Here is a 12,360-nt window from a genome sequence, read left to right as displayed (position 1 = left end):
TAGCTATGTCAGAACACCTGCGATGTATGCAAATGTCGACCCTTCTTCCTTACCCGATTAAGCCGAGGCAGTGTCTGTGGAGGAGAGGCGGGGTATCCCTGCTCCAGATCAGCGGGGCCGGTGTGCGGGACAGCCGGGTAGAGATGCAGGAGATGCTCGGCTCCTTCCTCCTGGTGCTCCGGGTGAATAGTGTTGACCGAGATCTCGGTCCGCTTTCTTACTACTGCTGCTACTGATTCTTATTGCACACTCACACACACACACACACACACACACTGACTGACTGAGTGACTGACTAAGTGGCCCTTGGCTACAGCAGCCGAGCCCTGCAAACCATGTTACCGTGAAGAAGCAGCAGTGATGGTGCTGCGGTGCTGCTGCTGCTCCTGCTGGCGTTTCCTCTCCTCCGGGGGCCGGGTTTGGGACGGGATAGCAGCGGAGGACAGTGTGTTTGAGTGGTGAGCGCCGTTGGAGTGGATTTAAACGGGGGGATGGTTTCGTTGGGATTACGTGGTAGGGGTTTAATTAGACAGCAGAGCGCCTATTGGCACCGACGTTGCGCACAGACCTCCTCCTACTTTCCTCCCCTCTCTCTCTCTCTCTCTCTCTCTCTCTCTCACACACACACACACACACACACACTCTCTCTTCTCTTTCTCTCCCCCAGTACAACAGATATGTGTGTACCTGTACAACATACATAGAATTATGGCGCACCATGCTGTGTGTATAGCCTAATAATATAGTTCACTGCGCCACATATTTGTGTTCTTAGTGATGGAGATGAAGATTGCATAGGGGTCACAAACAAGCACATACAGTATAAAATATAAATATCACTGTTGTGCTCCTGTATGGACCCAGTAGAGAAAATACAGTGCCTGTTGTACAGTAATGCATTTGTAATCACTATCAGAGACATTTTGGTTATGCTGTGATAAAGCATCCTAATCTATTGTAGGACTTTGGTCTTTATGTAAGATAATGGGGGATTATTATATTATCACTATGATAGATCTTGGTCATCTTCTGCACTTACATAATGGCACAGAAATGGAATAAAAGTTTAAGACATAAAAAAGCTTTTTGTTGAAATGTAATACTGGCAAGCCAGGTTTCCATCCAAATGTAATGCACAATAAAACAGAATTTCCAGAAAGTGTGCGTTCAAGATAAACAGTTGGTGGCACTAATTCTGCAGTCAGGAACCATGAAACCATTGCAAAAGAATTAGGTGCAAAGAGACAAGGTAGCGCCATGCACACCTCAAATGACCTGAAGACGATTTTGAAAACGCAAGACGCCGGGAAAGGCGTTGCGAGGCTGGAAGGTGTCTTTTTCCCACCTCAGTAGCCACACTCGATACTGCAACTGACAGGCATTTCATTAGAAAAGAAGCAGTAACATTTTTTCAAGCATGGTGAAATGACTTACTGTTTTTTGTATCAGAATTTGATTCATTTGATCTGATTTGTTAGTGTGGAAGTCAATAAGAACTGTATTGAATCCCATTAGCGTAAGTCAACGGTCAGTTTTTCCAAAAACAACAATGCCTGTATAGCAACACGTTCTCGTTCCAGGTCGTCAAAATTCCAGCACTGCTTTGTCACACTCTTCTATATCACATTTAGAAGTGTGAGCACGGATAATCCTCCACTCCAGGTGGATTCTTGACTATTACCACCCGATCCCTCTATGTGTGTTCACTCCCGCCCGCTCCCGCTAGCATTATAACCATTCGCTCCTTTCCATGCTTTGCTGTCTTGCCGCCTTAATCTTCCCCTTAACTTTGACTCTGTCTCCAAATAAATCCCAGGACCTGCAGTTTTTTTTTTTTTTAAGACTCCCGTCTGCAGCACAACTCCTGCGAGATTTGCATTGTGTCTCCCAGGACCTGTGTAATCCAAATCCCAATGTAGCCCTCCGGCGCAAAGTACCCTTTGGTATCTGTATGAGACACCTTTTTACATAACACGTGGTGAACATTGAACGGTCACAGTTTGGCTAGGTTGAGGAAAAGATCATGATTTGGGTTCAAATAAGTATGTTACATGATTCAAGTTGCAGTATTCGATGTCCTGGGAATGTGAACCGGCTACAGGTAGACATACGGTACGTGAACAACTTTAATGGAAATGAATTGAGCGTCATCTTTAAACATGATATCCAATTTTCCTTAAAACATTAATGGGAAAATGTGGCAGAAATATGCAATTTCTTAATTTGAGAAACGCTCATTGCTCCACACAGATCTGATGTTTTTATTTCCCGCCATTTTTTGTGTCTTCAGTGGAGCTGCGTCAGACCTTTCAGTCACATGCTTCATGTATTTATCTGAAGTCTTTTTCCATTGCAATTTGTTACATTTTGTTTTTATCAATGCACCAACTTTTGCACCTCAGCCATGTGTAAAATCCTTTTCGCGATATTTCAAGCTTTCTTTCGAATTTCTGGTGTTTTTCTTACACAATTTGTAAACACACATAAAACAGGTGAGTGGAAACGCACTTACAGCTCTTGCTGTAGGGCAGCTCCTCTGTTTTCCATATTGAAGCACACACAAACACACACGCATACATCAGAAGAAGAGGCTTCAAATCTGAGTCAGACATCGGAAAGTCTGGGAATGTTAGCGTTGATGCGACAAGCCGGGTACCAGCCATAGACACACACACACACACACACACACACACACACACACACACACGCATTGAGGTCTGCCATCTGAGCCAGACATCAGCCGCACTTTGTCACACCTCACAGAACCTGAGAGAGCTGTGGGAAGGTTTTTTTTTTATTAACTCCAAAGGTTGAAGATGACTCACAGTTGGTGGTCTCTCCGGACTAAGTTTGGTTGCTTATTGAAGGGACTGCTGGCCTGCGTAACCAGTGCTACCCAAACAGGAACGTAAAAAATGACACATTCCTAAAGGGAGCATGTAAGCGCTCAGAGCAGCAACAATTTCCTGAGACAAACTATGCCATGATGGATTTTAGACAAGGTTTCAAGGTTGGTCAGCTTCTTAATCAGCCACTGTAGCGTGTCATGATCATGTCTCATTAGCTTTTAGTCATTTAGGCAACACGTTTTCTGTTGACGTGGCCAGTGTGCTCTCTCTGCTCACCACATTCACTTCTGCTGTGTGATGAATCCCTTTCCCAGTAAAGCACCGGATTAATTCTGTTTATAGCTACTATTTCCCAATGTGAACACAACATCACAGCTCTTCAAAGAGTGCAAGGATGATAATGGGCTGCATGGACTGATTATGAACACAAGGTGGAGGATGTTGCAGATGCAAAGTTGAAAGTTATGTGTCTGATTAAAGGGAATAATTTATAGATGAACGTTACTGCCAAGATATCATACACTGGCATATAAATGAAGGAGATGGGAAGGAATCACAGCGGGGTCGGACAAATCAAATGCAGACGGAGATGCCACTGAAGGATGGCAAGGGCGGAATTACAATTTCCATGCACAGCATGAGTTTCATATCATGCACAAAGGGGAGGTGTAGTGTGCTGCATTCAAAGTCTATGGCCAGATGTTTGCACAGGGATGTTGTACTTCCCAGGGAGGTCCAGTAAAAGGACAGTGTTTCAAGCGTAAATGAAAGACATAGAAAATCAGTCATTTAAAGATTTAGTCTGACACAGTACACAGTACACACTAACAAAACCTTAAAGCCCAGAGCTTTTTCTCTTCCTCTTGGTGACTTCCTCGAGAGCTGCAGTGAAACCTGAACTTGCAGAATGATGAAAACCTTATTCAATATGTCATTGACAGTTAACAAATTACTCAATAAATGGGAAAGTCACTAAGAGTTTAGCAGGGGGAAAAAAACTCATCATTGTGTGTGTGTGTGTGTGTGTGTGTGTGTGTGTGTGTGGTTTCATCAGATTTGATTGACAGTGCTGCAAACATGAACAAACAACCCCACCACTGTCTTCTCCGTTTGTTTCAAGTAATGCTGATTGGTGCATGGAAGTGTAGCCTATTATATGTGTTCATCTTTTTCCAGCAGAATGCCGCCCACTTTAAACCTGCGAGAAGAGCTCGGACAAAAAACTCCCCAAGATAGAAACTCCTCATGTGACATAACCAAAACATAGTGAGAAAATAGTTTGGCTCTGCCGTTGCTCATAGTAAGGAGCTGATTGGCTGATTGAGAAAATGAGAGTTTAGGGCTTTTAACATAATCATTCAGAGTTCAAATTGGATATTTAATGGATAGTAAACACATTGGACACATTTAAAGACAGATGGGGGAAAAAAACCCTCAGTGAGTGATTATGTTGAGCTCTCTGTGGAGTAATTTCACGACTTTCCTAAATTAAGATGTGTTGTGCAGGAGGAAACAATTAAGTATTTCATGTTTTCCCAAAATAATTTATGAAATGTATTAGATTCACTGACATCCTCTGTTTGGAGCATGCCTCTTTAAATCACATGATAAAACAAATATCTTGACATCTTTCTAGTGGATTTCTACCAGATTTCTCTGAAGCAGCCCAGAGCCTATTGAATTATGTTCATATTTGACAAATATTGGCTAACTTACTTTACGCCCAGTGCTTCAAATCCAGTTCTCAATCCTCTCAATCCACAGCTTTGGTCCAGACTGACAACTAGCTTCACATTTGTCATTTTCAGGAAAATATCTCAGTAACAGTTGAATGGATTGCTGTGGAAATTGGCCCAATCTACCTGACTGAACATGCACTTGTGTTGTTTAGGTAATTCTTTTGAATAAAGTTTGTTTGTGTATCTTAAATGCGGCAAAAACGAGCCCTCACCGCTGCCAAGGGGTTGTCGACGGTACGTAGCGAACAGCACCAGCGGAGGCACTGCGGCCTGTTTGTGTGGTCGCTGATTCCGCCCCCTTTAGCAAAGAGTGCAGTACCCCCTTAACAGGCCCCCTCCAGCCTCGCGCAGGTTCAACACCGGGAGATTTAAACGCTAGCAGCCTGTGTTTGTGTTTACCTCGCTGTGTCTCCCAACAACAACAACAACAACAACAACAACAACAGTGTTTAAAAAGTACACACAGCCTCGTGTGTTTCCCTCACAAACTTTCTCCCAGTCAACATCTCAACCCTCCATGTCTGACAGAGTCCTGCTGTTAGCTCTACACACAAACAGGTGGAAATGCAGGTAGCAGGTAGCTGGAAGCTAGAGTCTGTCATGTTATTATAGATATTGGACACTTCATGCAGGCTACAGTGGATTCACGTCATTTGGATTTGATGGATTGGATTCAAGCTGACAGCTGCTGGATGAAAATATCACTGGTAAGTTGTTTCATATTCATTATTTGCAGTGACAGGCTGCCACAGACGCTGGCTGTCTGGCCTTTAAAGAAAATAATGTTGTTTGTTGCTGCTTGTGTTGACACAAATCAGATAATTTCCCTTCATTTCTAAATCAACGTATGTTTGTGCTAGTCCAAACTCAATTCTGCAGATCCACTGTGTTTGTATGAATCCGACTGCATCCAGTCAAGTTTCTAATGGAAAATAATGAAGAACTAATGTTATGTTGCCGAGCGCCAGTCGGAAGAAATAATACCAAAGTTAGTTTGTTGTTAAAATGTCATTACATCTGGTCTTGACTTGAGGCCTGACTTGGGTCTCATCTCAGGTTATTCCTTAACTTTTCATCTAGCGCCATCATCAGGTTAAAATGTCACTTTGTCTAATACTTTGGTTCCCATCAACCTCAGCTGCACTTTGTGGTTAGTGCTAGTTAGCAAATGTTAACATCCTAATATTAAAACTAAGATGGCTACAGACCTGGGGGAATGATCATGGAAGTGTGGATGATGAGGAGCAGAGCCTGGAAGTTGAGGCTTTGTGTGTGTGTGTGTGTGTGTGTGTGTGTGTGTGTGAGATCATGCATGCACTCCTCAGCTCAGAGGGATTAGGGTGGATGGGAAGTTGCATGGGAGAGTTTTTCCTCTTGTTTCTACCCACGACCTTTTGACCTGAAGGAATGGAGGAGCTACCGTGGCAGAGAACAAGCTCTGTGTTTGTCTGTCCAGCGGTGCTCCTGATGTTTACTCTGCCCACACCTTCATCTCTCTCCTTGTCTCACCTCTCTGTTGTTTTCACTGAGAGTGAGACGGGGACAAATATCTGACTCAGCTTTTGCTTATTTCATTAGTTGTTCATAACTCCGGCTCTCCGTCTCTCCGTCCTGTGAATGAGGACGCTGATGTGATTGAATTACCTCTCCTCCTCTCAGTCCCTCTCTTTTCCCTCTCTCTGCTTTGTGTTTTGTGTACTGTTGGCACTTTCCCTCCTCTGAGCCAGGGTTCAGTGCTGTTGTTGCACTTTCTCTGGTCTTGCGTAACCGTGCAGCGGTCGTGTTGCTTTGCATCCTCCATCTCCTCTTCCCCAGGCAGGATGGTCACTGTGGGAAACGGTGGCCCAGAAAACTGACCTTCATTTCAGTATTCTAGAAAGACTTCCCCTCGCTGTGTGCGGAGCTCGACTCCCCAAAGGAGAGCGTCATTAGATCGGCTCGACCTTTGTTGAAGTAGGATAAAGGGTCTGCTTTAGACAAAGGCTCGCACTCTTAAATGACAGGAGCCACAATCAGTTTATTTCATTATTTATTGATGGCTTTTCTGCCGTCCTCAGTGTCATTCACCACTGAGGGAAGCACAGGTGTTTAAATACAGGAACTCACAGGATGGTAAGCATGTAATGTTTCTCTGCAATTAAAGCATATTCAGTAAAAAACAAACTTTGGGGACTAAGAGCTTCTATACAAGGACAAATCTGTCTTTGATTGGCTTGTTTGTCAACACAATTATTCTCTTTACAGTTAGTTAGTGTTGCACTATACTACTTTTAGGCTTTCAATGTCAAATTCATTACAGGAATTACATGATTGAGATGAGATTGAATTCACCATTAATGCCAGCAGAGTAAGTAAGTAAAGCTTTATGTATGTACGTTTGCACGTTTTTAACACAGTTACAAAGTGCTTTACAAACAACAAATAAAAACACACAGACATACATATGGGTCTATATATAAATATGTACATGCATAACCATACCCAATCAAACATACACCGGGAGCATGTAAATACAAACATAAGGAAGATAAAACAAGAGGGAAGGATAAATTAAAAGAGAGATGAACAGTGACCAAGGTGCTTATCCTGTAGGCTCTCCCATTAAGTTTTATTGTTGAAGAGTCTTGGAGAGTCTGGTAAGTCGCCTCAGGTGATGTCACTTGAGTGAGCGTCAGGAGGCGTGGAGACAGGCGGAAGTGAGCTTACCCGACCTCTGCTGGGAAATGAGTCAGAGCAGCGACAAGCTGGGAGAACTAATCCCCCTTAACAACCCATACACACACTGTAGGTCTTAATTAAATAAACAATACCAGAAATATACTGAAGGAGGAGGTTGGGGTGGTGGAGGGAGCTGCAGCACCTGTATGAAAATAACTTGATGTTACTAGTCACACAGTTGTGAATGAGCCAGTGACAGTGAAGCATGAATGGAATGACTCAGGCCAATCAGCTAATCCAAACACGACTTATTTTCCCTGCCTGAACTGAGAGTTTTAAAAGAAACCTAAAAATTATGTACAGACTCTTCCTCTTATATTCAGGTGATTATACACTATTGAAAACCTACCTATGAATATTATATTCCATTTCTGCCAACAGATCCTCCTAAATGTTACACACTGGACCTTTAAGGCAAGATTTAAAAGCAGTGCAGACTAAATTAACATTTAACACAATGCAGTTTCTAGGGCAACATGAAATCTAAAAATGTATTTATTTAAGCAGCACAGTTCATTTAGGCAGGCAGACTGAACTTCTTAAAATGATATGAAAATAAAATGTGAGATATGTACAAAAATAAGTATCAGTTGGGCGCACATTCAACTAGAAATATTTTTGGTCCAAATTTACTAATCGTTGTAACTGAAGTGTTGAATTCATGTTTTTCTCCTATTAGTTTTGTTTTGAGATGTTTTCCTTTCTCTCTATTGTCTTACATATTCTTGATTTTATTTTGCAATTTTAGCAATACAGATTCATCCATAAATAAGTCCTTTGAAGCACGAAGCATAGCTCAGACAATCTTCTGGCTTTAGAAAAAAATAGAAAAAATACATCTAATTTGAGCTGCTTGTTGTGCACCACTGTCCTTATAAATAAGCGGAGCAAGTAATAAAGGAAAACAAGAAATCATGGTTTGTTTTGCAGATTTTAAAATATGTTTTCCAGCTGGATCTCTGTATCACTGTTTTTCAGAATATACAAAATACATTTCTAGATGTTACTGACAAACAAAGAAATAGGGCAGCTGTGCCTCAGGTGGTAGAGTGGGTTGTCTACTGATCACAGGTTGGTGGTTTGATCCCTTCTCCCTCTTGTCGCTTGTTGCTCCCCTCCACTGTGATGATTGATCGGATTGCAAGTGCAAACAGCCACCAAACGCATTGTGATCTGATCACTCAAACCACTTGCCGAGCTGGTCTGAGACGCATTTGGAACTTTTGTGAAACGCTCTCTGCGACAAATTCCTCATTAGACGGGCCTTCTTGTAAATTCAGCAAACATTTTACATCAAGTTATTTCTTTCTATGCATGAAAAAAATCATTGTGCCTGTTTGTTGGCTGGAGCCCGGAAGGCGAGGCTCGCCGTGGTGCGAGCAGGGCACAATCTTACAATGCCTTTCATCGTCAGCTGTGATGTGAAAGATTTACATATTGTCGGAGAAAGTAAAAGTGTGTGTCCTGCTGATATAGTTCAGTTATAAAATCCCACAGTCACCACAGAGCTACTTTCCATGCAGGGCTGCTGACTGTGCAGGTAAAACATGCGACAGGCTGATACAGGAGTTTAGTGCAGAGCTGAACTGAGAATAAGGAGGGAATCTTCAAATTGAACAGCCAAAAGTACAGTAATAATGGAAACTGAGGGGTTACTAAGATATAGCCCTGCAGTATTTATTTGCATATAGAGCAAGGCTGTGAGGTCCAATCACAACTGGTCACATTATTTTAGTCAGATTTCCCTTGTGATCAGATCACCCAAGACCCATGTTAATACCAGGCCTCATCAGGCTCTGTGTTGAGTCAAATATGCTCAGATCTCCATGCCGGGTTTGGCGGGGCCCGGTTTGCCAGAGAAATGGAAACAAATGATCCGCTGTGGTGACACCCACAGGGAGCAGCCGAAAGAAGGAGAAGACTGTCAAACAATTAACAAAATAACAATTGCAATGTTGATCAACTGAGGCTCTTGCAGTAACCTAATGAAAGAAGCACGCAGTTCAAGGCCAGGAAAAAAATGACACCAATATTGGCACCAACAGTGGAACAACATATTGTAGATATGAGCTAGGATTAAAGACATACAATTTAAAAACACAGGCAAAACAATCAAATAAATACTACTACCACTTTTTTATTGGACTCTTAAGGAGAGTTTTTGCCATCAAAAATAATATGTGCCTGTTAATTATTATGAGTTTGCATACCGCCCACTGTGCCAATTCAAAAGCCAAATTAGCCAAAGGATGTTTTTTCCACCGGAGGAGAGGATTTAACCAACGTGTTAAATTCAGCTTTCTACATCTCCCTACACTCCCTCCACACATCATAACAGCACCTCAAGCTCCAGGTTGGTGTCTCGAGGAGTTCTGCATATTACCAAAACCAGATATTCCTCCTGTGATTTACAGTCTTGTTCTTCAGTAGTTACATGTTCAGTGCTGCAGGCATCACTATCACAGAAAACTTTTATTACCGAGTCGAAGTGCCCCGGGGTCTGTTTTTCACCTCCCAGTGCGCTGCTGCAGTCAGCAATGAGCCAAACAAACACAACTATGGTACGTTCAAGGACCTGCATCCAGTTTATAGATCACTTCACGGCAGTTTGCGTTGCTAGGTAACAGCTTGGGTTCATGCTTGTTCCTGCCAGCTATTGACTCTGAAAAGCACGGCAACAGGAAATAAACTTGGACCAATTTAGTTTGTTTACAGTACAAATCATTCTACTAAATTACCTGGCACTAACAGGTGGTGATAGTAAAAAATAAAAATCATTAGTGGTACCTGTCAGAGCATTTTCCACTGCTTCATTTGATCCAAGCTCCATGACATGTGGAAAATCCATGAATGAGCTGGACATGTAACTGGATATTTGTCTTTTCAGGAAATACAATGGCAGCAGAGTTGCTTTGAACCTCACCTGCATCTCCAGCGCAGATACGCGCTCTGCAGGGGAGCTCTGCCTCTGAGAGTTGAGCGTCCAATAAAGAGCAGATATCATTTCAAGAGAGGGAGATGGTTGTTCCCAAATAGCCACACTATGTCCCTGTATATATGTGTGTGTGTGTGTATGTGTGATCACCCTACCGACTGCCCTGAATTTCAACCCTGACAACACGTATGGAACAGCTGCTTAAAAGTGCTTGACTGGAACAAATGTGTAACAAAATATCGCTAGCCAGTCACTCCAGGAAGTTGCGTTGTTGCAATTACAACAATTAATGCAAATTCATCACCTTTTCCACAAATTAGGAAAAAAATTTTAGTTTCCCACAAGTTTCAGCAATCAGCAGTCCCCCAAAAACATTGAGCCATACGTTACCAAACTACTAGAGATTTTATTCTCACTGGAAGAAGTTGCCTTAGATTTTTAATGAATTATACAAAATAAATCTCAACTAAGGTCTACAGAATAAATTGTTGTGTTCAGCCTTTGAGAAGAAGTTCCAAGGTCTGGTCAGAAATCACACTCGCTGTTGCCCCTGCTCATAAGGTGGTTTATGCCAAAGGACTTACAGCTGAAGTGTGAATTTAAATCGTCTGTCGAAGCTCACCTTTGTCCAGCTCGCCTTGTACCGGATTGCTGTATGACATGCTGATGCAACTACAGAAATAAATCTGTGAGATTGTGGGTGGAAATGTGCAGGAGAGTGTGTCCAGACTGACAGCGTGGCTACTGTGAATCCATCTGAAGGTTACTGGAAATATAAATTTAACCGATCCCTAAAACACAATCATATATCTACATCAGCACTCATTGTGAGTTGTAGCTGAGGGTTTTGAGTAATGAAAACAGTGGAATATTAAACAGTGCAAAACATGAAATAAATTGAATATATGGACTAAAACAACCATCCCAGGAAACATTAGTTGAGCTTGGTGAAGAGAGGACAGAGTGACAACTGTACCCTAAGTTATAGCATCCAGGACCAGAGGCCTGTACTACAAAGCAAGTTCAACATACCCAGGATATTTAATGTTACACACTGGACCTTTACCTTACAGTACTTTCTAGAACTTCTTCCCTTCAAAAATCAGACTCATTTAACACACTAAAAATGTTCCAAATGTTGTTTTAAGTAAAAAATGGTAGTTGAAAGACCAAACATTTCCTAAAAACTCTCCCACATTACCTGTGCACAGAAAAAGGTGCAAAAGTCTCTATAATGAAACAAATGCAACCTAAAGTTATAATAAACAAATTCATTTTAAACGTACCTACTGAAATATATGTATATGCTTATTTAACATAAAAAGAAAAACGTATTACTACTAATCATTTATTTTAATGGCTGCAACCGGTGGTGTGAAACAGACTTGGGAGCAATGGGATCTTCTGCGAATGGTGATTCCCAAGGGAACCGATGGGTCGGTAGGCAGTGCTTTTTAAGAGTACATGCTCTGATTCAGGTTAGCTGCTCAGCCAAGTTACCATGGCGATGTTCCTCTGTAAGAAGTGAACCACCGTAGTAAGACTGAAAACCTAGACTTAATCCTGAAGTTACCTCGCCAACCCCAAATCCTGCTTCATAGTACAGTGTTTTATAAAGTAACCTGCAAGGCCACAAAACACTGTAACCTTGTTAAAAATATGCTCCTTGGCATAGGCAGCACTATTAAGAGGCTTAGCTTCCCCTAAATTATCACTGAAAGAAATAAGTAATTTCACCAGTTACCTTATGTAGCTAGTACTGTCAGTATTACACTGATCTGAGTTCAGTACAAGATCTACCATTCTCTACTGACATATTGGTATTCAACATAGGTTAATTAGGCTGTCACTGTCCTGAGATCAGTGAGGAAGCTTCTCTGTCATGTCACTACATGAGCACACCTTAATATTTTGAAGAGTGACAGAAAGGGGGGTTGAGAGAGGGGATGACATGCAGCAAAGGACCCTGGACCGCTGCAGCAAGGACTCAGCCCTGCACATGGGGCAGCTGTACCAGGTGAGCTATCCGGGCATGGTGTGTAGTCATTTTTACTCATTTGCTTGATTTGGAAACTGTGTTGTTACCCTCTCTCTCTCTTAGGTTGTATATCTGACCTGC

At 42.1% G+C, this 12,360-nt stretch overlaps 1 protein-coding gene across 1 annotated transcript in view; it reads right to left on the bottom strand.

Annotated features, from left to right (window-relative positions):
- The window catches only part of LOC127357620 (hippocalcin-like protein 1), a 45,889-nt gene extending 45,350 nt beyond the window's left edge, over positions 1–539 (bottom strand). The window contains exon 1 of the mRNA XM_051389931.1: positions 54–539. The gene's annotated coding sequence lies outside the window, so the exon portion shown is untranslated. The remainder of the gene's footprint in view (positions 1–53) is intronic.
- Positions 540–12,360: the final 11,821 nt, after the last annotated feature.

The sequence above is a fragment of the Dicentrarchus labrax genome, unplaced genomic scaffold (assembly GCF_905237075.1).
Source record: "Dicentrarchus labrax unplaced genomic scaffold, dlabrax2021, whole genome shotgun sequence".
Taxonomy (NCBI): Eukaryota; Metazoa; Chordata; class Actinopteri; family Moronidae; genus Dicentrarchus; species Dicentrarchus labrax.
Note: the sequence above shows the minus strand (reverse complement) of the source record. Positions and strands in the feature narration are given on the sequence as shown.